The sequence below is a fragment of the Leptonychotes weddellii genome, chromosome 14 (assembly GCF_054177405.1).
Source record: "Leptonychotes weddellii isolate Sample4059 chromosome 14, ASM5417740v2, whole genome shotgun sequence".
In the NCBI taxonomy this organism is placed as follows: domain Eukaryota; kingdom Metazoa; phylum Chordata; class Mammalia; order Carnivora; family Phocidae; genus Leptonychotes; species Leptonychotes weddellii.
This window is the reverse complement of record NC_138382.1, coordinates 36726315-36753637: the sequence shown is the minus strand read 5'-3', so window position 1 is coordinate 36753637 and position 27323 is coordinate 36726315. Positions and strand designations below refer to the sequence as shown.

Genomic DNA, 27323 nt, shown 5'->3' with positions numbered 1-27323 from the left:
AGTCCCAGATAAAAGTATCTTCCCTTCTCTAGAAGGCCTTGGGACGGAAAGGTCATATGCCCCTGCCCCGCTATTTCAGCTTAGCTCGTTGCCTCTCTCTTTGTGTATCTTTAATTTCACAGTCTTTAAACTATGTAACAAACAAGAAAAGCAATAAAGGACATGCTCACCACTCTGTTACTTATCATTACAGCATTGCAATGTTTTGGTTTGGGTTTTTTGGGTTTTGTTTTTTTCACTTCAGTGGGAGCTTTGAAACTGCACAGGTTATGGCATGTGATCGCCGGGAGAATTCAAGCATCTGTAGGAAGCAGGGGTGCACTTGTGTTTGGTATGGAAGTGATGCATCTTTCCACCTGGCCGCCTCCCTCCAAACAATGTCTGTGCTGCTGTTTTCCATGCCTTCCGTACCCCCCGGGGTGCCAGCCTTGCTCAGAACCACCCGAATTCCACAGTGGTCTTTCATCTGACTGGTGAAAGTGTCCTTTAAAAACAGCAAGAGAGAGCTGAAAATGATAAAATGAATCCACAAGTCAGCCAGTTTCTTTAGAGACAAAAATGACCCTGTACTTACAGCTGGAGAGACATCTCTGTTCAAATTAGTGTACAAGGGAAACTGCATAGAACACTAAATTAAGCCAGAGCACTTTCACTAAATGATTGATTGACAGACTGGAAAACCTTAAAGAATTAAAAACAAAACAACAACAACAACAACAACAAAACAACAGATAACTACCTGTCTGGAAGAGTGCCATGGAATCTTCATTGAGTTTGCCAAAGGTTTAATTCTGTTAAGACAGTTCGTCCAACCTATCACCCTCATCAAAAGGACAGTTCTTTTGTAGGAGACAGGTCCTGGCGTAGATGTTCCTGGTGGAAACAGGTTTCATCAACTATTAACATTAACAACCAGAAGGTTAACCCTAGCCCAACAAGTTGATGACTCCACCTATGTCTTTTTGGGGGACAAAAAAGAACTGAGTCTGGACGCTCTTCACAGGTACCCCTGACACACTTGGGAGCCGCCACTGTGTGACCCTTTATCTGTTTTCATCAAAAGTGTCTTTAGAGTTTTATTTCAGAATCCTTTTTTCCTCACCATCTTGATTTTTATAGTTCTCTACTCACCCTTTTTAAATGCTTTAGGTTGCTCCTGGATTATAGAACCTTATGACTAATCATGACACAAGTTGGTTCTCAACAGGGCTAACTTAACCGTCGCAAACCTAATGCTTTGCTCCCTTATTCTGCACCCCTCTGTTGCTCTTACTTTTAGAAAGTCACATTTCATTGCTAATTCACATTCATCTTCTGTTCCCTGTCACTTTGCTATCTCTTCTCCAAGACACTGAGCTGAAGCTGGTGTGTTTCTCAGCCTGCCCCAGTGCATTTGGTTAGCCATTTTTCCTACTATGAGCCACTCTCCACTTGGCCTTTTTGAGTCTCAGTCTGTTTATTTCTAATGCCATTTCCAGTTTTCAAGTCCAGGTTGGACTCAGCGCTCACTCCCCATCGAGATTCTTCCCACCAGTCCCCAGTTTGCTTGCACTTGGCAAGTCCAATGAGCATTTTCTGCACCCCCTCATTAATGTGAATATTCAAAAATGCTGGGCCCCTGCCCCCAACAATTTCTGTTTCGTGCCATTGGCAATTTCTTAGGGGAAAAAATCCCTCCTGATTGCTCCTACGGTGCGAACAGAATTCACAACCCTAAGAGAGTACAGTCACAGAAATACCTTCTGAGCACCAGTAGGCCTTGATACAACAGAACTGACAGTGGAGAAAAGTATGAACACGGGGTGTAGCATGATCATGAGGCCCGGGGAGGGAGGTCAAGCTCATGAGCTTCATTTTTAAGGTCATAATTCGACACTCGCAAAGAACTGTAAGTGGGGGAGACACCACTGGAAATCATTCAGATGCTCTACCTGCTTTGATTTACCAAAAGGAATTCGTATTTTCACTCCAGTAGGAAATAGGAGAAATGGTTGGATAGGAATTGCTAGGTTGGATAGGAATTGTGTGGCTGTAGATTGGGTCCTGGCCCAGGAAACCAGGCTACAGTTCACCAAAAGGATGGGAATTCGCTCCTGCATTCTCACATACTGGGCTGCCTGTTCCTTTGTAATGGATCCGTAAGTAACGAAAGCCTTGGGACTGACAGTTCTTAAAACAGTCAACTCACGGAAAGAGAATACTAATGTTTTAAATCATGTCACACACACACACACAAAGGAATGAATCCCTGAATTAAATAACTTTAAGGATCAAATTACATGCATGCAGTAAGGATAGATAATTCCTTGCCATTTAATTAAATGAATGTCCAATTCTTCTCATCAGGATAAAACTGAAGGACAATGGATGCCTTTTGGGTTTTTAATTTTTTAATATTGCACTTTATAGTACTTCATAAGAGACAATTGTCTTAATTAAAGCCATAAAATACCAATAATACATATATTCAGGGCTTCTGAATATAGTCAATCAATAAGCAGTCATGAGTCATTCCTGTTTTGTATTGTTTGTTGTAAAATGGAGTTTATCTGTTCTATTTTTTATTGCATACAATTATTGTTCTAGACAATCCTAACCTACTGATAAATTTTAGATGTGTACTTTAATAAAACTCTGAAAATGAAAGAAATTGTTAATTTCACAAAAGCATTCTTCATCTTCAAAGTAGCTTGTGACAGTTTCTTTAAATAGCAAGTTCTGATACTATATTGCAAGTATTTCTCTTTCTAAATTATAGATTTAGTATTTTTCAGGAATCCATTTGTTATGTAAAGCAAGGTTCACCCATATGGTGAGTGAAATGGATAATGAGGCAAATACATACCTGGGAAACTTAAGATTTGTTTGAGTTTTTATATAAATGTAGGATGGGCCTAAGAAGTTCCCTTATAAAAATGGCAAATATAGATACACAATTTGTCGATAATTTCCTATGCTGACATTATCAACCTTCCTTGGGAGGACATAGAAAATAACAGACTTCATAATGCATTCCCTTTCTGCTAAAATACACAAATTCTGACCAGTATGGTAGACTACTTACCTATACACACAGAGGTCCCCACAACTAAAAACTTTAATATTTCACTTGATCACAACTTTCTGTGTAATTTGAGGGAAAGTTAAAAAAATGACCAAAAAGCATTTAATAGCCTAGAAATATTCACCACAACTGGGTGCCTAAATTATCAATATAGAGTAAACACGTATATTAAACTGAATGACCCTGACAATTTGATGCTTAAATGGCCATTTGCCCTAAGAGAGAGGATCTAGTCCCAGAGCCAGTGATGTTCTTGTTGGGGACTGTTTTGTGATCTGAAGAGTTTCTCCAAAGGGCAGAGACTCTCCACCCGGAAGAGGGAGCCTCTGTTGATATATAGCCCTGTTGAACCCTGCACACAAAATCCGTATTTGTGCCCTGCAGCTAGCCCAGATGTTTCTTCTGCTCAAGTCTGAGAGAGCTCCAGAAGCAAGAGCTTCTATTTCTAAGCAATCCGCAGTCTCAAAGAGCCATCAAAAATTGGAGTAGCCAAAGCTACCTTCCTGGATATTTAATGCAGTTGCTGCTAGCCCTAGAGGAAAGATAAATTATACATTTGTTCTTTGCATATTGGTAAAACAGAGAAAATGTGGTCGACGCTGACCCCAACGTAGCCATTTGCCATAGAACACATAAACTCTTTTTTTGGACAGGTTACATTAAAAATCTCAGAATGCCATTTTTGTAAAGGATCTTTTTAGGGATAGATGTCGTCTCACGCTTCCTCTGTTTGCCTCCATTTTAAAGAAGCATTTTAACCCCTATTTTTACCCCTAACAAGAATCCAGCTGATGCACTTCCAAATTATTTTTGTCATTTTCTGTGTTTTGTTTATTACATGCAGTTTTCACTGGATGACAGATATATGGAGATTTTGTGTCAGTTTATTCTCTGTGAATATGTCTGTACATAGACCGAAAGCTATATTTATTTGTACATAGGCTGTTTGCAGTTAAATGTGTTTGTCACATGAACTTCACTTGATAAAGGGCGTTTGTTTCTTCACTGTGTTCCTGTTACACTTTCCACACCTTTGTGCTTCTACTACTGGTAATCAACTCATAGAATATCACTTTATGTAACTAAGTCTCCTCGGTGTGAAAAATGATAGTAATAAAATTATTGACTCAGAAAAAAAAAAACAACGTTTTGTTTTTGGAATAATCCTTGCCTTCAGCTAATCAGGACCCTCAGGGTCTCAAGAAATAGATATACAGTCATAAAGGTTTCATTGCAGGGATTCAAAGGAACAAAAAGGCAAGCAAGATGTACTGTTCATTACAACCTCCACTTACTGAATGCTTACTAATGTCATTTGAGCTCTTAAATGTCTGACGGAACCTCACTGAAATGACTACATAAACAATTGGATTTTTATTAATTAAATATATTGAAATTGTATATTTAAAAGCCTAGTGTTCCCTAAGCCTTTAAGTTCAATTTAGGAATCTTGTTATAAATCTAATATTTTATATAAAAATAGGAATTCACAATCACTGTTTTCTTTGATTATACTCAAGTAACTGGTAAGTTTAAAAGATTAAATTCTAAATAGTCAACCTCACTTATGAATTAAATTCCCTCAGGCACTTTTTAAATTTTACACAGTTAACATAGCTAATTTTCTGAAATACAACAAAAGCCTGACAGACTTACAAACCAAAAAAACAAAATCTTCCCTATGCACTTCGGTAATTCTTAATTAATTTAATATATCAAATAAATATTGTAAACCAGGTTTTCTCCTACATTTAAATACCATTTACAAATAAAAATCTACTGTATCTTCAAAATGAATATCATGAGTCTAATATCAGTTATGCATTTCAAATGTTAATCTGATTATCTCATATGCCAGATTTATTTAAAGTATCTTAAAACACAAATGCACACAAAACATCCCAATGATTATAAAACTTATTCCTAAACCACACCAAAATATTAATGCTATCACTTCGATTTACTTTATTATCTCTATATTTCAATATCACCTCACTGACTAATGAGCAGATTCTAGCAGAATAAGGATGAGATGACTGAACCTGAGTCACAATACTGTTATTTATCTTTGAGAGAATCGACCCCAGAACATGACACATGATCCTTACAGACAAGATGACTACTGGGCCCAACAGTAGTCACATAGCACCCAGACTGTGAGTCAAATTCTGTTTCATATCTCTGGAGAGCCCCTTCCTCACCAAGCCCAAGCCTCTCGGCTGGGGTTTAATTTTGCAATCCAATGAGCATCTTTACCATTACTCTTTTTAACTTGAAATCTCTTTCAGAGTTTTGTCTCCTCATTTGAATAGGTGAATTTTGTAGCCCACCTGAGTTACAGCCAGTTTTTCTATACCTCAGGATTATATTCAACTCATCTCTTTATTGCCTGGTTGGCTTCTTCATTCTGTTCATAACTTTCTTGTCTGTCCTGACCACAAATCCAAACATTTTATTAACAACTATGTGTGTGCACTAATGCTACTTTGTATACATTTCATTTAATCCTCATAACAACTCCCTGAGTTGGGTACCATTTTATTCCCATTTTACAAACCCATCATAGGATTTCTCAACCTTGGCACCATGGACATTTGGGGCTGGAAAATTATTTGTCGGTGGATGCTGTCCTATGTATTATAGGATGTTTAGCAGTAGCCCTGGCATTTACCCATTAGGTACAAATTTCAACGAACAAAAAATAATGTCCCAAACATTGGCAAACGTGCCGCGGGGGGTATGGTGGGGCTGAGGCAGAATCACCCCTGCTTGAGAACTGCTACAGTCTGTCAAGTAGAATTCAGTCTGCAAGGTCAAAGTGGCTGCACTTCAGCCAATGTTGCCTTTTCAGCTTGCTCAAGCGTGTGCTCTCTATCACACACACACACATACACACACACACACACACGCACGCACATCTCCTATTCCCCACCCACAACAGTGCAGAGGTAAAAATTCAAGCAGGGAAAGTCCATTTGGCCTCAACTTTTAAATGGTCTCCATGTGATCAGAAACTACTGAAGCTTAACTTCAGGACTCCTCCTTCAGCCCATTCCACATGGATGGGCAGTTTACCACATGTAATCTGGCACTAACGGGTCTGCCTCTCATGTATCTCCGGGTCTCTTCCTGGGCAAAGCTTGGCCACTCTCTTGAAGGAATTTCTGCAAGCCGCAACCATAGAATAGCAATCCCAAAATCATGCTCCGAGATGACCTCTTTAATGAACATCCATTGACATTGTCCTCATAGCTGGGTTCCTCCCCAGAGGCAGATTCAAAGGTCTGTTTCTCCATCTGCATAGCTGATGGGCTGAGGGCAGTCAACTTTAAGGAAAGCTTAAAATCCATGCTTGCTCTCATCTTCCTTCCTTCCAAAATGAATCCCACTTCTCAGAGATGAGGATTTAGGAACTGCTTTCTATTTAGGGAGAAGGCACACACATTTTAGCACTGCATTCAACACAGTGATGTTTATGGCCCCGATGGTATTTTGATCTATGTTTGAGAATGTAAATATTTTCATCCCAATGCCATTAATGCTAATTTCACCAGTGCTGATTTCAGGCAATTTTCATTAGGTTGATTAAAATCCTTGATCAATTGTCTATAGAGAACAGTTTCTAACCATTTTTATTTTATTGAAATTTTCATAGAGACGCTGCTTTCTGTATAAATTTTAAAATGGGGGCACTTGGGTGGCTTAGTCAGTTAAGCATCTGACTCTTGATTTAGGCTCAGATCATGATCTCAGGGTCCTGGAATCGAGCCCACGTCAGCTCCCCACTCAGTGGGGAGTCTACTTCAGGACTCTCTCTCCCCCTGCCCCCCACCCCCCACACTCACTCGCTCCTTCTCTTTCTAAAATAAATAAATAAATCTTTAAAATAATAGGAACTCAACTCATCAACTAAGTTTTGTTTTGTACCCATATCAAAATTTTTACCCACTATAGTTACTATTGGGAATTGTTAAAAAGAAAACCATAAGCCCAAAATAGCATCATTTAGGTTTAGGCCCTAAATTATTAAACCAAAACTTAATACCTAACCTAACTGCATTTTCAACCCCTCAGGAATGTAATCTTTAGCCAGTCAACATGGAATTTCCTGGACAATACTAGGAAATTTACTGACAGACCCCTTCCACCGCCCTTAAGAGGGCAACCTTATCTAAACAATGCATTCCTTGCCAATAAATTCTTTTTTTTTTTATGCCCTCTCTCTGCCTTTAAAAACCTTTCTCGGGGCGCCTGGGTGGCTCAGGCGTTAAGCGTCTGCCTTCAGCTCAGGTCATGATCCCAGGGTCCTTGGATCGAGCCCCACATCGGGCTCCCTGCTCAGTGGGAAGCCTGCTTCTCCCTCTCCCACTCCCCTGCTTGTGCTCCCTCTCTCACTGTGTCTCTCTCCGTCAAATAAATAAATAAAATCTTAAAAGAAAATAAAAATAAAAACCTTTCTGTGCTTTAGCTCAGTGGAGCTCCCCTCTACTTGCTAGATGGGATATTGCCAAATCTATGAATTGTTTAATAAAGCCAATCTGATCTTTAAATTTATTCGATTAAAGGTTGTTTTTTAACAGAATCTTCTCCAGGATTTCGACTGAACCCAGTTTTTATTGGTACAATTTTACAGATCTAAATTTCACCAAGAATATTTAGGTTTTCCATCAATTTTTTTATTTGCAACTCTAGAATAGATTGTACTCTTTGGAGGTTATGTTGCTAAAGAAAAAACTCTAGTATACCTTGGAATTGCTGTAATTTTCCCAGAACGCCTTCACCTTTTAGGACTAGTTTTTACGTTTGGCCTCAGTAAAGATTTATGTCAGTGAAAATACATGATTTCCCACAGCACAGCAAAACTTCATGGGTTTTTTTATTGTTGCTGTTTTGGGCTGGTTTTTTTTCTTTTTTTTTTTTTTACTATCCCCATGCTTTTGTAATACCATTTTTTAAATTTGTTTCTGAGTGTAGTCTCAGCTTAAAGGTACGTGATACTAAAATCATGAGAACTCTCTATTTAAACAACCACAACGAAATCTATTATGGTATGCATTTGATTAACTTATAAAGTATTAAAGGAAAATATGTCACATGAGTCTTTTATTAAGTTTTATCAAATTATATTTGTAAAAATAAAAAGTTATGAAAAAAATTGCCTTTGCAACTATTTAGGTTAGCAATTGGCCTACAAACACCCATTGTAATTAATGTTTGGTTTTTAAAAAAAAAAAAAAACACTCCTTAGTCACAAATACCAGGATACTGGGGCCCAAATGCTTTGACAATTACCAAATATACAGAAGTCTTGATATTAAGTATGCAGTGATCAGAGTCCAGAACTGTCAGAAAGACTGACTTTGATCCACCTCTTTCTACCTGCAGGTTACTTATTCAATGACTCTGCATCACCGATTCTTTGTTTATGAAATAATACTACCGTATTTCTACTACCCACCCCCACCACAGCTTGTTGGAAAGAATGAGTTAGTACTCCATGAAGTGCCTGGGATATAGTAGGCTTTTAGTATATGTCAGCTCCCTCCTCCCCATCCCATGTGACTTTGAATAAGTTCTAGAACCTCTCTAAGACTAAGAAGATGTCTTAAGTGGGTCCTTTATTGGGATATCCGGACACTTCCTAATCTTACAGATTACAGGAATCCTATTTGTCTCAGTACTCTAACACTACACACATCAGAAAGCCCATCTCTTTCCGGGATGCCACTGAGCTCAGCTCCCCCACCTACCCTCACTCAGCAATGTGCCCGGGCCCTGGGGATCTAAAAGCCTAGCTCAATTACTAACAACATACCAAGAGGAACTCTCTTTCTAGGTGTCAGGCTCATCCAAGACATAAAAAATTCGGGGGTACACCAAAGCCCTCAGGATTTCCACATCTTTCGGAGGCTTTGGGGACCATGATCCCAGTCTAAACATGAACCTCCTGCTTGGTCCATCTTGCCTCTAGGGCCAGCTCACACATTAAAACTAAAACCTGAACCTCCTGCTTGGTCCATCTTGCCTCTAGGGCCAGCTCACACATTAAATACGTTCTGTATATCTCTACAGGGATAGCCCTAGGACCTTGCAAACCCAGAGTTGGCAAACACTTGGTGAATTACACCACTCATGCTCCCTGGCCCTCAGCAGACATCAACAATCAATCACAGCACCATTTCCCACTACACTTTCCAGCCGAGCATTCCAGGCAGCCAGGACCCATCAGTTCTCCTGGCATGCAAGACAAAACCTAATTGTCACATTCTAGCCCAACCAATAAATGAGGAAAATGAGAGCTAAATAGGCAGTGCTACTTTCCTGAGGTCACAGGAAGCCGTCCAACTGGTTATTAAGGTCTGGTTTTTATTTTGTGTACAGTCTTTGCTACGGAACTGTGATAAGAAGTCTTCTAATTTAAAAGGCTTAAGTTAGGTCATTAGTTAGGTTATAGCCAGACAGTGAATAATGACAGCTTCTAATTAGAACTGTGTAGAAAGGAAAGAAAGGTTTTTGCTGCTGGGATTTGATAATAGAATTTCCAGTAAATAATAATAACAACACTTCAGGGACCAAAAAAAAAAAAGTTATATCCAAATTTGGTTACAAAACAGTTGGAAGGGATGCATACAGCTCTCTCTGCTGCCAGTACCTAATGACCCATGTCCTTGAAATAGAATCAGGTCAGAGAAGGTTGTAAACATTCATGCTTTCCTGTCTCCTGGCAGGAAGTTGCCCAAATGTGCAATCAATCCCTGTAATAGTTCCACTAGACTTTAGGGGAAAAGGAAAAGAAAAAACTGTTTTATGCAAGAAAAGTAATACTCGTCACTCCCGTTGGCCTAGATCAACCACTCCTAGGTCAGGAATGGCCTTTAGAAGAGCCTGGGAGAAAGACGGGAGAAACACCCTGTCCCCAGGATCCTCAAGCTCCCCCCTTCCATCCCAGACTGTTGCCTAGAATTTTGTCTTGGTGCCTTATCTCTCCAGCTCGGTGCTTCTCAACCTAGAGGCTGTACCCAAAGGGCACTTCCAAAACACCTGCAGGCTTCTTCAAATTCCACACGTAAAACCAGCCCGCATCCAGTTGCCAGATATAGGCATTAGCACTGGGGGCCCAAGGAGAGTAAGCCCCAGCCCGCTCTCAAAGACTTCATGGCTTGTAGAGGACGACAAGTATGTGACAAGTACAGGACTTGGCTAGAATAAGCAGCCTTAGAGGGTGGTTAAGAGACCAGATTGCCTGGGTTTGAAACCCCAGTTCTGTCACTTCCTAGTTGGGTGACCTAAACCTCTCTGTGCCTCACTTCTCCCACCTATAATCTCATGAGAGTTGTTGTATGTGGGTTAAATCAGTTCATATTTATTTGGAATACACCTAGAACAGTGGCTACCTTAGGGTAAGCAATATCCCTCTGTTTGATAAGTAAGTGCTCTAAATAGGTGTCTGCATGACATTGGAGCCCAGAGGGGAGCCTGATCAACTCCATCTCGGAATTCAGGGAAAGATACAAAGATGTCCCTGAAGCTGACGGGGGGGATGGGGGGTGGGTAGGGCCAAAAGTCTAACAAAAGAAACTTGTACCAAGTGACAGATGAGAAAAAAGTGTGGCATTTGGGGAAACAATATTTGGTGTGGCTAGAAGGGTTGGTAGGGTCTGCTAAGTGATGGAGGGATGGGAGCTGAAAAGGTGGGCGGGAGCGGATTGCAGAGAACCTTGTCCAACCCAAGCCGCCTGGACTCTCTCAGGCCACCGGAAGCTCTTCACCCTCATGTGACGTGGTCAGATCGAGGTTCAAGAAAGTCCTGCACATCCTGAAAAGAAATGCCCTGGATTTGCTTCAAAATGACCCTGGGGGTGGAGGGTTTGGGGGACAGAGAAGAAACGGCATTGGCTCCGAGTTGATCGTTGTTGAGGCTGGGTGATGGATATATGGGGGTTCGTTATATTACTCTGTTTTTATATGGCTGAAAGTTTCCATCGTAAACAACTATCTGGAGAAGGAGGCTGGGAAAAAGCTCTTAGGCACCATCACTCTCTGCTGTCACCGGTCATTTGCACCTCAGTGTGAAAGGAGGAACGTTCCGGTGGGAACGAAGAGCAAGCTGAGGCTGCCTGCGGGGGGGCGAGGCCATAAAAGTAAAATGGCGGAGGGAGAAGGCAGTCAGCCAGGAGGTCAGGGCTGCCTGAGACCACTTGGCCTCCTCCCCCCGCCCACCCCACCCCCCTGCACGCTTCCCCGTGCCTCCACCTGGATTAAGTGCACCTGGCATAGACTGTGGCCATCAGCTCTCTGCCAGGCCACTTCTGCTACTACCCCCTGGGTTCGGTGCTAATATTTTCCCTGGGCCACTGCTGATGGACTTCTCCCCACCAGGGCAGGTCCAGGGGACTCCAGGATGCCACTTTAGCATCCGAGATGGCGAGTTCTTTCCGAAGTGAGCCGTTCTGTCTGAGATCTTGGATCTTAGGGGCATTGCATCGTGTGTCCTGGAGTTCCCTCCAGGACCTGGGGTCATGGACAGGATAGAGTTACAGGATGAGGGCCCCAAACGGCCCCAAATGGCCAGGACTCCTGGGAGCACCCAGAGCGACCTCCAGGAGGTTCAGAAGACAGTTCAGCCTCCGGCAGCTCCAGGAGCCGCCAATGATAGACAGGTGCAGCCTGTTTCACAGCAAGAAGATAAATGGAAGGCAGCGGGCGTGAGCCAGAGCAGGAGAGAGCCAGGCGGAGGTGCACGGGCCAGGAAGTCTGGGAGAAAAATCCTAGGAAAAACTGGCTTCTAGAAAGGAGCAGGCCAAGCTTTCGGATGTTTCTCGAAAAAGAGGAAAACTGTTCTGGTTCTAAGGCAACATTAACTCTGAAGATTCTGAACTATTCTACTAGGGAGCTAAGGGGAATTCCTTCCTGTGTCCCCTTCATGTTCCGCAAGGGGATGGGGCTTGAGCAGCCGAGAGAGCACCATCTCCCCTCCTCAGACCTTTTCTTGACCTTCTCTCCTTTTTTCTTTCTACATTTTCCCCCTTTTTGGAGTAAGGGGCAGGGGCAACTACCATCTTCCTGTCCACTACTTTGACGTCTGCTTTTGTGTAGAGACACTCGTCAAATGACAACAGACGGACTTGGTTTCTTTCTGAGAAGCTGCACGGGGGGTGGAGCAGGAAAGCCAGAGGGGAAACGTGGGGAAAAGACCTGCTAGGAGGGCAGCCAACCCAGGCTTCCCAAGCCGCCGAGCGTTGCCAGATGCCCAAGCTGTGGGGAGAGGGGTGCTCCTTCCGCGCCATCCTAGAAGAGCAGCTGGGGCTCCAGCCAATGCTCCTGCTGCTCTCTGGGCGTCATTCCAGGCCATCAGCTGCCAGGCCAGCAGGGGCACTCTGAAAGTCTCTCTCAGGGTGACCGCCAAAAAAAAACAAACGAAAGGGTAAGGTGGGAAGAATAGAGAGGCTAGGCTGACTACCACCCTGCACGTTTAAAATGCAACCAGGAAGGGGCACGTGGGTGGCTCTGTCAGTTCAGCGTCTGCCTTCAGCTCAGGTCATGATCTCAGGGTCCTGGGATCAAGCCCCGCATCGGGCTCCCTGCTTAGCGGGGAGTCTGCTGCTCCTTCTGCCCCTCTCCCTGCTTGTGCTCTCACTGTCTCTCAAATCTTTAAAATGCAACCAGGAAGCTCCTGGTACTACTGCCTTCTACAGGCAAAATGGTCAACCATGGATATGGCCCCGCTGAAAGAGTCCTGAAGATGGGCTAGCTCCTGTCCTACCAGGTGTCCAAGAAGTGATAGAAAAGCCCTCTCCCCAGGAGCCCTCCAGGGGCCAGCTGCAGCCAGTAATCCCCCAGACCCAGAAGGGCAGAAGCTGAGCTGTCTTAAGCAAACCTGATGGTCTTCGGGCTCTCCATAGCTCTCACCTTAAAAGCTATCAGACTGACACCCCCCCCCACTTCCCATCCCCAGCCCCTCAGAGGATTTGAAAATGGGTGCAAATGGCTTGGGGTTGTATCATGACTCTGGAGCACCACCTGGCATTTAAGGGGCTAAGACCCAGCAATGCTAAATATCCTGCAAAGTGAGGGGAAAGTCCTGCAAAGAAAAAAAATCCTTCCACTCAAAATGCCACAAGCTCTCTCCGTGGAAAAACTGATAAGACCTTAAGTTGGCGGGGCTCTGTTTTTCAAACATGAGGATTCCTGGACTTTTAGACCCCCACAAAACCAAGTTAGGGAAACGCTATATCCAAGGTTAAACGTAATGCAAGGTTACAGGTGATTTGCTCTTTGCTGATAAAGGCGGCCCTGGCTTCCGGGACTCCAGGCAGCTGCCGCGGGCAACACGTATCAACTCAAGGGCACATTCTCTGAAACCCCCCCCGGGGCTGGGGTCAGCCAACTGTTTTCACATGCCTTCCAGCTGATTCTGATGCTCCTTAGATTTGGGAACCACTGCTCTATAAGCATTCATTTACAACTTGGGTGTCTTAAGGAACAAATGTTACCGATTGTGCCCCCCCCCCCACCTTGGTTGCAGGGAAGGGTAAGATCTAAGGCAGAGCGTGCAGAAAAATCCAAACTTCTCCCTTCCCCGGATGCTCCCTCAGCCTGCCTGGTAAGGCGTCCCAATCAGAGCCTAAGGACCTCCCCTTGTGCCCCCTCCCCCTCCGCCAAGGTCCCCCTTTCCTCCCAGTGAAGGAAGAGCAATGCTCTCCGCTCCTGGCCAGACTGCAAAGCTCAGACTAGGCTCCCAGGGCTGCAGGTGATCTAGGGGCAAAGGGAGAGAGGTTGTTCAGGCAGGAGGAGGACAGTGAGTGCTTACACCAGCCAGTCTCAAAAGGACCACTGCCTTTAATCCTCACAGCTACCCTACGGGGCAGGTGGTATTAACAGATGTAGAAACAGCCCTTTGGAACGTCAAATGACTTGTCCAAGGTCCTTCAGCTTAAGAAATGAGCTTTGGAAGACTCAGCCATGTTCTAAATTCTATGCTTTTGTCCGCATTGTCCAAAAGAACTTTCCCCGAGGATGGAAATGTCCTTTATCGGTAGCTGCTAGCCGCTACTGAGCAGGTGAAATGGGGATGGTACAACGAGGGAGTACATCTCCTGTTTTACTCAAACTTAAGTGGCCACGTGTGGTTGGTGTCTAATCTGTTGCATGGTGGAGGAATAGAAGTCTTCACCCAAATAACCCAGAGGAAAAAAAATAAACATAAGACCGTTGGTATAACTAGCAATTAATCATAGTACTCATTAATCTTTTCTTAATGGAAATGGTGACAGATTCTTAACAGTGTCTGAGTTAAGGAATCACATTAATCCTGAATCAATTATTCAGATTTAAAGCAATCTACCTTCTCCAAATGTTGGCAGCCAGCAGCAGCCAGGGATGGCAGCTGGGAGATGCCCTGTGCCACCAACTAATGGCCTGAATGAGGATAGTGAAGGCATGTGGAACACTTTAGCATTTAATCTCTTTGCCATTTGACAGATTTTGGAGACACCCTGCCTTGTTTCTTATAATCCTCATTTTTCTAAATATTAAGAGGACATTGTCAAATGGTTACACCATGGCGGTTGGCCCATAGCAATGAACGTAGGGATTATAGCAATCTTAGCCGTTACTTGGTGCTGGGCAAAGCAGTCTTCTAAGCTGGCAGTCTTAGAGAAGCCAGCCTTATGCCGAGAAAAGACTATAGGGCATGTCATCTGGTTTAACATAGTGGGCATCTGTCACTTGGCTATTCAGTGCCTCCTTAAATGAGAATCCCAGACCAAGGGGGCTATTCAGTAGATTCCAGAACAGGTGAAGGACTCCAAATTCAGGCACCAATTGAGTAAGATTGGTGTCTTGTCAGCAAATAGGATCCACTATGCAATTCTGCTCCAAACCCTCTTTGCCTTTTGAATTGCCGAAGATTCTGGGCCCTTCTGAATGTGATAAGCAAATCAACATCAGTGGAAGTAGAGAAAAGCCATATCGGTGTGCTCTGCAAAATCAGGGCCTCCGTTAAAACCCTGAGCCAACACGAAGGTGGTGGAGAAGCAGGTCCTTGAGCAACCAAGAGGGTTGGAAGAAATTCTGAAAGCTGAATATTAGGACCCAAGCGGTGAAGAGCAACATAAAAGGATTAAAGAATGAATAGCAGAGGGAGGAAGAAAAAAGGCTGAACAAAATAAGAACAAGGTTTTCTTTCCAGAACACCGTGGGTCACAAAGTCCTTCCACGTTCCTCCTGGTGCCTTTGCACACACTGAGCTACCTTTAAAGACTCGATCAGTCATATACTCGATTGACATCAGCCAAGGAGCTCCCATTAAATAATAACCAGTCTGAAGTCTCCTTGTGCTATATGGTGATTTTTCTAAGCTGGTGCAGCTCGCACTCCTGTGCATATAAATCACCTGTATACATGACTTGTTAACCTGTTAGTTTGAATTGGTATTTCAGTAGGTCTGGAATGAGACCAGAGATTCTACACTTCTAACAAGCTCCCAGGGAGGCCAATGTGCTGGTCTTTGGACTGTACTTGACTAACAAGCCTTTATTTTCTCTATTGGTCACAAGCTAGCACAACTAGCTGAGAATCACACCAGGAAAGTCAAGGACATCAATTTGATCTCCATCAGTGTGATCCCTCTGTTCTATGGCTGTGAACTGAACCCCCGGGTCCAGCTGGTCATCTTGGGTCTTCGTCACATACACAGGACCAGAAGCGATACAATGGGAAGGATCCCGAAAGCCGCCCCCGCCCCCGCCTGGAGGCTAGCATCTTGTACCTGGGCTGCCCCAGGGAACCAGCCCTGAGCAACAGCTATTCTTCAGTAACCCTGACCATGCTCTCTCCCTCCCCCGGGTCTTATAAACCCTACTGCCTGGGATGTCAATTTCAAAATTACTCTCCTACACAATCACTCAGAAGCAGGATTGCAAACAGCTCTCCTCTCACTGCCTAGATGATCCAAAGTGGCTGCCTACAGAGCTATCTTGAGAAGCATTCGGAAACCAGGCTTTGGCTCTGCTGGTATAACGGTCATAATGGATTAACGACGCCTCAAGTGGGGAAAAAGGAGGAACGTGAAAGCGTGGCCAGCACCCGCAGATTCTAAGCAGGTGTGAAGATCTTGCAGGGAGGCGTGTCTTGCCTCCTCTCAGAATCCAGGATAGAGGGAGGCTGGCAGGCACGGCAGGGTAACCCCAGCACGCATACCCCCTGACAGTCCCTGGTGTGGCGCTGCATTCAGCATCCTGGCTGGGGCTAAGGAACCCGGCGCCAGGTCTCCTGACTCCAATCCAGTGCACTGCTGTCAGAAAGGGGCCCTAAGAAAGTGCTGGCGGGGGGGGGTCCTTCTCTTCCACCGCTAGGCTGGCTGCCTCACGAGGGAACCAGCACCAAAGAGCTCTTAGTAGGCTGAGTGCAGCAGACTGTTTTGAGAACACTAACCATTTTTTGAAGACTCTGAAGGACCTGGGTTTTAGTCCCATCTCTGCCACTTTAGAGAAGCCCCTTTATTTCAGTTTTTGTCCACAGAACGGAGTATAGCTAGGTGGACTCAAATTCTTTGTACCCCTCCGTTGCACAGATCTACAACCCTAGAGGACATTCAAACACAAGCACTGCGCCCATCCACGAATCACAGCTGCAGTCGCTCCCCTTTGTGATAAATAGGATTTTTTTTTTTTTAAAGGCGTCTTGGTCCCTGGTTAGTGAGTTACTGCTGTTCTATAGCTCAGGTTCTCCGTAAGTTTATGTGAGACAGTTAGGTTAGTAAAGAGTTGATCCTTTCTGCCTGATACGGAGAAAGTTTGACAGTCCTAATTCCTTTTTAAAAGCTTTGTTTCTGGGGGCACCTGGGTGGCTAAGTCATTTGGGCGTCTGCCTTCAGCTCAGGTCATGATGCCGGGGTCCTGGGATCAAGCCCCACGTCGGGCTCCTGGCTCGGCAGGGAGCCTACCTCTCCCTCTCCCCTGCTTGTGTGTGCGTGTGTGCGCTCTCTCTCTCCCCCCACCCCCAAAATCTTTAAAAGCTTTGCTTCTGGAACAAAAACCTAAGATAAAGTCAGTGAGCCTCCAAGTGTGATCCTTACCACCTGTGGAAGTTACCTGGCGGAATTAGGATATGAGGGGTGGAGGGTAGAGTATTAATAAGCATCGTCTCCCACCCTGCCAGGTGATTCTTGGGCACACAGAAGCCTGAGGACCACTCATGTAGAGCTTTTTCCTGCCTCCATGCGGGACCCAGAGGACACGTGTCACAATGAGCACGTGAAACCTTTAAGGAGGTGCATCTGGTGTTGGCACCACGAGAACCTCCTTTCACAGGTGTTTACTTTCCGGAGTCAAAAAGAAGCCCCTCAGGGGGTGCCTGGGTGGCTCAGTTGGTTAAGCGACTGCCTTCGGCTCAGGTCATGATCCTGGAGTCCCGGGATCGAGTCCCACATCAGGATCCCTGCTCGGCAGGGAGTCTGCTTCTCCCTCGGACCCTCTTCCCTCTCGTGCCCTTTCTCTTTTTAAATCTTTAAAAAATATATTTTAAAAAACCCTCAGTTTAAAAAAAACTTCTAGGCATGGCTCCGCTTCTAGCTTATTTTCATTGGTTTCACATCCTTCATTTTAACAAAATGATTTGTCTCCAGTTAAACAAATGTATGTATGTAGGCAGATATACTGTGTGTTTCAACGAAACCTAGGCACAATTTGAATGTTAACTATGTCATTACAGGTCTGCCTTTCAAATACATTACCAACTGTACCCTAGGGCCGGGAGCTTGGCGGTTGATCTATGCATTACTCCAACTGCCTTATAGATTAAAAAGTAGAAATGTACAATACTCGCGTTGTACCAGACATTTGACTCCATGTTTTAACAGGAGTTACTAGATTGCTGTAAAATGTAAACCTGTTAGAGATAGACTGAGGTTGGCGGTCGGGGAGGGGGGGACTTTTAAATAACACTTAATTTCCCCTCTTTTACCAGACCAAAGGGCACTGAGCTAGACCATTTGCAAAAATCAGCCACCATTATTCCCGTTTCCAAATTCCTTAGCAAGGACTATCAGGAGATCAGGAGGTAGTCTTCCCCACCCCCCACCCCCGCCCCTGGAATCTGACCTGGCGTTGGACTTGATTTAACCAATAGAATGGCTAAAGGGACATTAGGTCAGTTCAGAACCTAATCCTCAAGAGGCCTGGTAGGCTTCCACTCGTTGCCTTGGAATCTGCCTAGTCACTGCATGAATAAGTTGAGGCTAGCCTAGACTTATACTGGAAGCATGAGGCCCCTGACCCCAACCAGAGAACCCCTGAGACCAGCAGCCCCTAGCTGGCCACAGATGCTGAGTCCACTCCGAAAAACTGGCCAGCTGCCCCCCAGAGCACTGAAAACCAGTTTGTTTTAAGCCACTATGTTTAGGCGTGTTTGTCACACAGCCAGAGCTGACTGATACAAGGAGAGGCTATATTTGGGTTTTATCTTTAGATCTCCCAACACCCAGCCCAGTGTTTGGTGCAATGTGGCATTCAACGAATAAATGTTGAATAAGTACATGAAGAAATAATGTGACTGCACAGTGGTCTGCCCTTAAGTTCTTCACTGTTCAGTGTACCTTGGGGTAAAGCAGGGTTCTTCCTTGAACTCTAAAAATAGGAACGTTTCAGAACTTCAAATTTTGACAGCCGGAGGGTCTCTGTCATTAAGTAACAGATGGGAGATTGGGTACCTCCTGCTCTGAAGTCTGAGGCACATGCCTGTAATTCTCTAAAGAACTCAAACCATTAAGTAATTCTTGAAACTGTATCACGGGAAGTCCGTTTCTTTAACCTACTTGCAGACCAGCCCTGAAATGGAGACTCCCCACATCACCGAAATGAGCCCCCTGCTGTTCCCTTTGGCAGAATTATTGGCTACATCTACTCAAGGACACAGTCAGGGACTGTGAGAAATAAGTATGAGTGTGTTTGCCTGCCACCTCCAGATTCTGACCACTACCAAGCTGCTACTCAAAGACCATATATACCTAGTAAAAATTCGGGTCTCCAGCTAGAACCCAGACAGGTGGTATGTGGGTATCAAGATCCATGAAGACACAATGCAATATTATTCAGCCATAAATAAAATGAGGAAATCCAACCATTTGCAACAATGTGGATGAAACTTGAAGGCATTTGGCTAAGTAAGTCAAATATTGTATGATCTCTCTTATATGTGGAATCACAAAACCAAAGTCCTAGAAAAACTGACTTGTGGCCACCAGAGGTGGAGTGCAGAGGAAGGGGAAATTGGAGGAAGGTGGTCAAAAGGTCTAAACTTATAAGTGCTAGGGATGTCATGTACAACAGGACTAGAGCTAACACTGCTCTATAATCTATGGGAACATTAAAAGTAAATCCTGCAGTGGCCCCAGATGATCCAGCCTCCAGGCCGGGGTCCATTCTGAGCTGTGGGCTCTGAGCTGCCCTCGCTTGGGTGATTGAAGAGGGAGAGCTCTCTCCCTGAGAGGGGCCCTGGGGAGTATCTCTCTGAGGGCTGGGAACCACAGAGACCGTCGAACAAGACCGAGGAAAGAAAGTCTGCCTGAGTCTGGCCAGGTCCTGCCAGAGGGAAGCCTGAGAGCGCATAGAGAGAGTTGTCCAGCCCCTCTGTAGAGAGCAGAGCTTGAGCACAAATCATTCACCCACGGCAGGATCCTCGAGGAATCCTGAAGCTGGTAGGATACCAGCCAGCTGTAACAGTGGGGATGGCTGAGGACTGCCAAGGAGTGCTGGGCACACACCTGCTCTTTGGGTTCTGTACCAGGAATTCCATCCTATAAGGCAGGCCAGGTGGAAAAGCAGAGGGAAAAATGTGGGAAGGGCATTCTAAGCAAAGAGTATGGAGAAGGGCGCAGAGACACAGCCTAGAAGTGTGGCAAATAGTTTGGAGTGGTTGGAACTTACCAGCATGTGGGTGATGTTGCTGCCAGGTACTAAGGCGGGAGGGGGAGGCCAGATTGTCCTTAAAGAACTTGAATTTCATCTTGCAGACAGTACATCTTTTTACTTTCAAATGGTGGGGGAGGAAATTTGCACAGAGCCTAGCACATAATAAATGCTCGGTCATTGTTGGGTGAATTAAAGAAGAAATGAATCTGGTCCCACTAAACCTTAATTTTAGTCTATTAAATGTGGGGAAATCCCACTTAATTTTTAATTATGATAAAAGCAGCTACCATTCATCGAGTGCTTATAACAAGTATCATCTCACCGGTTCTCAAATTTGGCTGTGCACTGAAATACCTAGGGAGATTTTTGAAATATTGATGTGGCTAGGTCCCACAACAAGAAATTCTGACTTACTGTATCTGGGTGCTGCGTGGCATTGGGATTTTTTTTTTTTAAACTCTTCCAGCAATTTTAATGTTCTGCCAAGTTTGAGACCCCACGGCCCTATCTCATTGAATCATGGCAACAACTCCAGGAGGTAGACTGTCATTATCTCTGTGGTGCAAATAACTGTGTTGGAACATTGGGTGATCTGTGTTTGTGAAAGAGACTGAGGGGCTGTTTGAGTCAGGGTGGAGTTTATCAACTGTTTGGCTTGTTTAAAGTCTTAGAATTGAGCCACAGGCAGGTTTAAGAGAGGAAGAGCTAGGCTGTTATGTCTCCCCAGAGTTAGAGACCCAAGAGTAGGGTGACGGCTCCATATTCCCAGACCAGAAAGTGAGACCAGAAAAGGGATAAAAAGGAAGATGGCGGCAATTAGCTGAGGAAGGGTCGAAGAGTGAATGCTGACAAGCTCTTCTCATTCTCCTGCCAGCAAAAGCAGCTGGCTGCTCTTTTAATAATTCTTTGTCTTCTCCAGAAGGACAAAACACATTCTACACAGAGATGCTTCTGTCAGCAGCTGCAGTGGCTGGTTTCAAAGGCGGGGGTTAGGGAGGAGTAGAAAAGACAATGTTCCTGATTTCTTTTCCCTCAAATTTATTGAGCTAATGTGATAAGAAAAGAATGTATTACTAAATCAAGTAGCTGGGTCTCTCTACAGATGGGGACAACATTAAACAGTATGCCCCCTATGGTGGCATCTGAAAGGACAATGGGGTGAGGGTTGGGGAAGTGTCTTTGGTTCCAGAGCTCCCGAAGGTCCAACTCTATCCAATAATCTGTCTTTACAAATTGCACCCGCGTTCATTAGGCTTTTGGTTTTAAGTAAAAGAATCCAGTTTGAATCTCAAACTTGGCTGAACATTAGAATTGCTGAAAGAGTTTAAAAAAAAAATCCCCATGCCACACAGCACCCAGATACAGTAAGTCAATTTCTTGTGGGAGCTATACACATCAATATTTCAAAAATCTCCCTAGGTATTTCAGTGCACAGCCAAATTTGAGAACTGATGGGATAGTACTTGTTATAAGCACTCGATGGATGGTAGCTTTTATCATAATTAAAAATGGGATTTCCCCACATTTAATAGACTGCTAAAATTAAGGTTTAGTGGGACCAGATTCATTTCTTCTTTAATTCACCCAACAATGAGCATTTATTATGTGCTAGAGTCAGGAAAAAATGTATTAAAATGGCACAGAAGTAGCTCCCCCCGGAGGGCCAACAAAGTGCTAATGGAGAGGACCGATTGCAGTGTAGGTTGCCAACCCCTGCTCCAGAACTGGAGAGATTCCAACTGCCCTGATCAATGAAGTCAGAACCTCCAAGAATTCAAAGCATCATCCTTTTCTTTTAAAAGCCTTCTCAGCATAATTCTAATTGCTACCAATTGGTGAGAAGCACTCCGTTGAGAAGAGAGCTCATGTATCTGAAGAAGCATAATGAACCCACCCCCTCACCTTTCAGGTTCCAATATACGTGTGGCTTAATAGACTATTGAGGAAGAATTCTCTTGCTCCCAACCTGCAGCTGGGGAGAGCATTCTCTGGCTAGTGTGAACATAAAAGCACAAATTTATTGAAGACTTGCTGTGCTAAGCCTTAGTCTAGCTGGTACCTCCTCTAAACTTCACAACTTGAGATGGGTACAGTTCTCTCCATTTCACAGATGTGAAAGCTGAGGTACATGGAGGCTTCCGCAGCCCTGGAAGGCTTCCCGAGACCTGCTGTGTGGGAGTGAACAAGCAGCTGGGAAGGTACTGTAGGAACAGCATGGCAGGAAGGAAGGAATGATCAGGTGCTATCTATGGGGATGATCTCACCTCTGGGGGAGGGGACACAGCCTCCACATGAGCCCCTGTGTGGCAATCATGTGGCAGTTGAAAACGGAGTGAAGAAGTAGTGCTATTTTTAACTAAAGCTGTAATGGAAGTATTTAGGTTGGTGGAATGCTGTCACTAAGACCAGAGCTTGGCTCAGATGGCAAAGCTGCCATGTTTCCCCACAGAGAACAATACTAGAGAACTTTTAAGTCCACAAGGTGTAAAGGACTTGGGTATTATGGACTATTTACAAAAAGTAATTCTTCACCTCTCATGACTTTCAAATCTATCTACTAGCTCTGTCCACCAAAAAGAATTAGAAACCATGACCAAGCCATTAGCTAGAACCTAGATTAGGTCTTGAAATAGTGTTTCGTTGAAATAGCCATTACTTAAAGGTCTGTGAGTCCAGGTCTAGTAAGAAATGGACAAAATGACCCTGAAACACATTGTCTTACTGGTTAACAAGGAAACTACCAATTAGTAGGGTCATGTCAGAAAAATTCAAGAACCAACCTAGCCTCACTGGTTAAAGATGGGACAATTGGCATATAAATAATTGCAATGGCTTGAAATCCATCAGATACATTTAAATCAATGAGTTCATAATTATGTATATTTGGTCCTTTTTGGAGGAGGATAGGGAACCAATTTTTAAACTTGGTAAACAAGAGAATCAGATATGTGTCCTGTGTTTTCTATATGCGCTTTATCCCTGGCTAAGCAAATAGTAGATGAGAATTTTTTGCTTCATAAGAGTATTCCAGCTAATGACAAAGGAACAATAGAATATTGACATTTTTAATGTCCAAAATGAAACTAGTGTCTAGGGAAGCACATTCAGATTAAAAACTAGAAACTGGGAAATTGATGGCTTGTCAGGGGGAAAAGGACGGCAATGGTGGTTAGAATGGGGACCTGTATAGGCTTCAAAGATGGTGGTGAAGGTCTGTTTCTTGACTTAGTCGTGGTTACACAGGTGTTTGCCTTGGAATAAGTCACTGTCACACAGATGTATGGCTTCCATGAAAAGTGTTAATTTCTAAAGTATTTTTAAAGTAATTTTTTTAAATACAGTATCTCCATTTCAGCAACTCAGGAAGGCTTCTGGGATGCTCCCCCCCCACCACCACCACTGCCAACTCTGCCTCCCATTCATTAGTTATCTCTGTAAATATTTATTGCAAACTTAATGAAAGGCACTATGCCAGGCACTGAAGATTCTGTGCAGAAGGCAGACCTACTCCCTGACCCCTTGAAGCTTCTATCCTAGTTGAAAGAGACAACATATAGCCTGATAAACAGAATTATAAATGTTGATGGGCTCCAACAAGGAAATAAGCGATGTGTAAAAACAAGAACGGGGAATGTGAAGTCTACACAGCTGGGTTGGTGAGGGAAGACCATGAAAGAAACACTGTGTAATCTGGGACCTGAAAAATAAGTAGGAGTCTGTGATTGTTAGAGCAGGTGGAAGAAACATTCCAGAAGGTGGAGGTAAAAAGCCCTTGGACGAGGAGTTGACAGACTTGAGGAGCTGACAGAAAATCATCATGGCTAGAGTTAGTGAGCAGCAAGTGGCCCTTGACGAGAATGAAGAGGTAAACAGGGATTGGATTCTGTAGGGTCCCAGGGGCCACAGTACAGCGTCTGGGTTGGTTTTTTTCCTTAGGCACAGTAGCCGCTATATTAGGTTCAAAGCAAAGGAGTGACATGAGGGAAACTAAGTTTTAAGATCACACGTTTGCTGCTAGGTGGAGAATAGATGAGACAAGAGGGTGTGGTGGTCCAGGCAAGAGAGAATGCTGGTTAAGTGACCGATGGAGAGCAAGAGGTGGTTTCAAGGGCCGTTCTGGTGGTAGAACCAACGAGGCCTGCTGGTGGCCCACTGCGCAGCAAAGGGTGCAAGCAGCCAAAGGGTTCCCGAGACCCAGGAGTCTAACTCCGTATAGTCCTCAACAGATGACCCTTAAGTCCTGGGACCAGATGGCATCACCAAGAACAAGAGCACAGAAGAAGAAAAACTTCAGTGAGGGTCCAGGGACCTGCCTTCCCAAATATGACCATTTAGAACAGGGGTTGGCAAACTTTTCTGGTAATGGCCACGTAGTAGTAGTCCAGGCTTTGTCGGGCTGAAGCACTGGAATGTGAAAGCCGGCACGCACCACGGTAAACAAATGCAAACAGCTGTGTTCCAGTAACACTTTATTTACGGGAAGTGAAATTTGAATTTCATATCATTTTCAGGTGTGGTGAAATACTTTTTTAAATAACCCACTTAAACATGTAAAAACCCGTTCTTTGCTCTCGGGCGCCACAACGACGGGCAGAGGGCCGATTTGGACCCCAGGCCGTAAGTTTGCCAACCCCTGATTGAGCATTCAGAGAGAAGAGAAAGTATAAGCACGCAGGGCTAGAGGGGTGGCCTGTGTGGTAGCAGAAGGCCCATCCTAATCCTCTCGGAAAGGGGGAACCCTATCAGGGATCAAGGTCCCCAGGTGGACCAGAAAGCAGCAAAAGCCACTGCAGAAAAACTCCAGTGGTAGCCTGAAAAAGGGTAGTCCCCCCTGGATCCTTCCAAAGCTAAGGTGAATTGAAGAAAACATCAAGCCCCGTTGTTCTGATGCTGCTGGTTGAGAATTTGAGGCCAGAAACGATTTCCGTGACCGGGTCGATCATCCCCGCCCCCTTCCTTCTCACCCCAGCTGGTGGGAAAAGGACAAAGGAAATGGGCTGTATATGTACTATAATTCCAGAGTGTTCCTGTGGGGACAGGAGACTCCCAAAAGGAACCACTAATGACAAGGATGCTCTGCAGGCTGTGGAAGGTAGAATCCTAAGATGGCACCTGTTAGGGCTTGAATTGTATTCCCCCACACTCCTAGCTCGATGTGCTTAACACCCAGTACTTGAGGATGCAATGAGGCCATGATGGAGCAGGGTGGACCCCTCCCCAATACAACTGGTGTCCTTATAAAAGGGAGAAATTCCCACAGGGAGAAGAGTATGTGAAGAGGAAGGCAGAGGTTGACTCTTGCACTTGCTGAGGAAGGCCAGAGATTGCTGGCCATCCACCCACAGAGGGGCACGGAACAGATTCTGCCTCCCCGCCCTCCGAAGGAACCGCCCCTATCTACACCTTGATCTCAAACTTCTAACCTTCAGAGCTGCAAGATCCTAAATCCTGTTTCAGCCATCCAGTGTGGAGTACGTATTAGGGCAGCCCTGGGAAATGAATAGAGCAGCCAAGCTCCCTGCCCCTGAGGATCCAGACTCTGTATAATGCAAATGCTGTCATTCCTGTTGCTGTGTTATAAGACAGAAGGGGTTTTGCAAATGTGATTAAGATCCCTAAGCAGTTGGCTTGGAGTTCATCAAAAGGGAAATTATCCCCGGTGGACCTGACCCAATCAAGAGAGCCCTTAAAAGGCACTGGACCTTCCTCTAAGAACTTCAAAGCATGAGAAGGTGGGGGCCTACAGAGGAGCCTGGCCAGTGGAGAGCCACTGAGGGGGTGCCTCTAGGAACCAAGGGTGCCCCTAGCCAACAGCCAGCAAGGAAATAGGATCCTCTGTCCTTCAACCACCAGAAATTGAATTCTACCAACAACCTGGATAAACTTGGCAGAGCTCTAGGTGGGGAAAATGCTTGACTGATGCCTTGATTTCAGTCCTGGGAGACCCTGAGCAGAGAAGCTAGCTACACCATGCCTGGGCCTCTGACCTCAGAGCTGGGAGATCCTAAGTAGATGGTGGTCTAAGCTGCTAAGCTGATGGTATTGTTAGGCCAAGCGGAAAACTAATACACAGACCAAGCTCTAAGCCATGAGAAGCATTTTTAAAATGACCTAAATGCAATCGTGTAAGTGGGCTTTTTTTATTAAAATGTTCATTGTAACTAGGTGGGGGGAAGAAAGTTCACAATAGCAAAGCACTTTGGAAATCTAAAGTGCAGTAAGGGAAAAAAGTTTTCAGATATGCTAAAAATAATTCTAATTGCTACCAGTTGGTGAGAAGCACTCTGTTGAGAAGAGAGCTCATGTATCTGAAGAAGCATAATGAACCACCCCCTCACCTTTCAGGTTCCAAATACACGTGTGGCTTAATAGAGACTATTGAGGAGGAGAAGAATTCTCTTGCTCCCACTCTTACCCACCCAGAAGCAATTAGTGACAGGTAACAAAGAACACTACATGCCTTCTTGGTCTAAGACTTGGGAGAATAGAGCCGGTTAGAGAAGGCAGGGGAAATGTCTGTATCACAGGAATAAGGTGACAGAAGCTGGGTGACCCTCTGCCAGTGGGCAACATGAGCAGAGTGACCAGTGGACTTCAAGGCCCAGACTCTAAGTAACTGTCTTCCTCTGTGTCTATTCAATGCTTGATCAAGGGAACTGGGAGGCTGGTTAACAAAGTCTCTATTCCACACATTGGGTATATACTACACACTTTTACATCATAACTTCTGTTAACCCTCCTGGCCTTCTGTATCAGGGTTCTCCAGAGACCCAGAAGCAATCGTATGTGGGGAGGGATGGAATGGGGGAGAGGGAACAGATTTATGAGGAATTATATAAGGGATCTACAGGCGGCGGGCAGCCTGGAGACCCAGGAAAGCCACTGTTCCAGTTCAACCCCAAAAGCCGTCTATTCTAGAACCAGGAAGAGCCAATGTTGCAGATGAGGTTCAAAGGCAGTCTGCTGGAGAATTCTTGCTCTAAGGAGACTGATCTTTGTTTGAGCTCTCAACTGATGGGATGAGGCCCCACACACTATGGAGGGCACTCTACTTAATGTCTATAGATTTAAGGGTCACTCATCCTAAACCCTCACAGAAATGCCCAAAATAATGTTTGACCGAACACCTGAAGCCCAGTGAAACTGACCTATAAAAGTAGCCATCACACCATCTGAAACGTAAATCTTGCTCTCATTTTGCATATGAGGGAACTGAGGCTCAGAAGGATTAAGTGACCTATCCAATCAAGAAGCTGGTTTAGAGGTCAGGCTGTAGTTAAACCCTAATCCCCATGACTCCAGAAAGTTGGGGGTGGGGTGAGTACCACTGGGTCTCACCGGGAGGGGGG

The 27323-nt window shown here is 44.6% G+C and overlaps 1 long non-coding RNA gene across 1 annotated transcript in view; it reads left to right on the top strand.

Moving 5' to 3' along the window:
* The window catches only part of LOC145717028 (uncharacterized), a 560651-nt gene that overhangs the window by 474533 nt on the left and 58795 nt on the right, over window positions 1-27323 (top strand). The gene's annotated exons all lie outside the window — the stretch shown is intronic.